Source organism: Lissotriton helveticus, chromosome 12, assembly GCF_964261635.1.
Source record: "Lissotriton helveticus chromosome 12, aLisHel1.1, whole genome shotgun sequence".
NCBI classification, from domain to species: domain Eukaryota; kingdom Metazoa; phylum Chordata; class Amphibia; order Caudata; family Salamandridae; genus Lissotriton; species Lissotriton helveticus.
In genome coordinates, this window is record NC_136073.1 from 235,896,359 (window position 1) to 235,898,867 (window position 2,509).

Consider the following 2,509-nt stretch of genomic DNA (forward strand, 5'->3'; position numbering starts at 1 on the left):
TAAATATTTGTTATTATAAATACTATAAATAAGAGCTAGTAGAACACGCAAAGAGCCTCTAACTGAGCGTGTGGCTCGTGTACTGTGTAACCATGGAGCCACACTTCTTGATCTAGTGCGAGCCAATTGAAAATGTTGCTTTAGTCTTATTCTTCCATCTAACTCTGTTTATCAAGTGCTTGTTTTGCCTCCCATGAGAAACCCATGTGATGCTTTTCAAAAAGTTCCCTTCAGCACCATCAATATTGATACTCTGTCCAAGAGGATTTTAAGATTCCCTGCATTCTCCAATCTAACTTCTCTGTTGAGTGTCTTTCTTTGGGCTAGATCATGAAGCCAAAGAAGACACCAGGATCATTCATGTTCGAGGCTCTGTAGGTTTTCAGAACGAGTGTTCAGTGTAGCATTGTTAATTGGAAGATAATCTTGCTGGGACCACGATTGATATCACTGCGTTCCCTTTCTCCCCTAATGATGGTGTAATCAATGCCCGGTTATTCTGAATGGGCAGTGAGAGGTCTTTATTGCTCTACCCAATCAAGACCCACTTCCCTAGAGTAGTCACAAACTTTCTCAATATAAATACTGGGAAGCTGGAGGCTGATTTTGAAAATGTGCCTTTGCAAGAGAAGAAGGTCTCAACAATGGCTTTCTGAAAACCATAGAAGTAAGTTTTCAACCACTGCCACCTGAAACAAAGACAACAAAACACATGCCACAGTTGGATATCATTTAAGAGCTGTGCTTCAAGATAAAGAGAAGAGACTGCATTTTATCTATGAACAATTGACGGTTAAGACTATGAAAGGTGAAAGCATAAGAGTGTCTTATCTCTTTAAAAACATGACTGGTAATTACAATAACCAGACCGTGGTGGCCATTAAGTGAATTTGTATATTGGTTCAACAAGAATGTAGCATGAGCTCGAAGAAGTGCATTGTGTCGGATCAATTTTACACTCTTGCTATGATTGTCTACAGGTGTATTCTATCTGTAGGGTCTGATCTCTCCAGCCTCTGGTACACCGCGAGAGAATATGCTACTCTAATCATGCTGAAAAATGGGCCATTCGTGTTCCAGGTCATAAAGATTTTCAAGAACCTCCGAAGAAAGAAATGCATCCATCATCATTCTGAAGTGACTCTATTGATATGCCTAATCTTTATCATTTTTCAGGTTTCTCAGACACAGGTCCTTGACTTTCCTGCCTGAAAGTGGTGCCAGAAAATGGAGTTCCCAAGAACTTAGACATGCAGACAGAAAAAGAATGGCTTTGCTACACATTTGCTTAAGGTAGGTTAGTTACAAACTATGCTCTTAGCATAGCATATATAAAATAAATAAATAAATAAATAAAATGCAATTTAAGTACAGATCCTGGGAAAGAAAAAAAAAGCAGCATCAAGGTTTGTGAATTGTCTATGTGATGCATACATTATATACATGTGTGCATTGACAAGTAGTTTGCTGGCTTTAAAAAATAAGAGAATATGCATATATACAAGGAGGGGAGGTCAATGTTTCCTACAACAAAATGCCACATGGCCGACTTGGACAAAACCGGCAATAAAAAAGATGTCTATTGGAAACTGTGACACACCCTAAATGTGTAAGCAATATGAAGTCAGAAGAATGGACTCTGCTGCAACAATAATGGAAAGGCTGCGAGCCTCACTAAGACAGATGATGTGGTCAGCTGTAGAAACAATGGAAAAACCATGTTGGAGTAGAACGGAGACTTATTGCAGTGATGCACAAGAGGCATCTCACATAGACATTTCAAGATGGCGAAGCTTGGCAACGGCTGGAGTTGAGAATGAAGCAGAATGAAAATACACCCGATGGCCAATCATGAACAAGACAGTAAAAGCAATAGAAAAAAGATAAACAAACGGAGTGGTTTGGGGAAGTACTGAGGGAATTTGCAGCAAAGTACACTGGATAGACTCTACAGTAGAATGTAAAGCAATTATAAAGAAGGAAGGAGGCCATGTACTTTAAATTTGGTGGCCCACCCAAGCTTCTCCCGTCTTCCTGAATAAAGGGCAAGAGTCAGAGACAACTTGGATACTTTGGTAGAGTCTGTTACTTTTTGGAACTCAAGCAAGAGGAAGGGGGAGTGCGTGGCACAAGGTAAACAGGTAACAAAGTAGGCCCTGCCATTCAGTGGAACCAGTTGCGACTGATAATTCTAACATAATTTAGCAGACTCCTATATAAATGGTATAGTCTTGAGGGAGCTATGTGTGGTGGCTCTGGTCGGTGAACGATCATCCTTAGCTTTAGTATTTCTGAAAACCCTAGGGTTATCCTCAGAATTTGAGCAAATCGTCAAGAAACCAATGTTTCTATCACATGTTACTGAGAAACCAGAAGACTGACAATATGGTCTTCATTGACCACAGGGAGACCTTATATGGAGGAATACTGGCATCTGTAAGGTTGTTGCACCACGTATCACGTGATCGATTGAAGTCTAGGGTGCAGGGGTTCAATGCCAAATGATTCA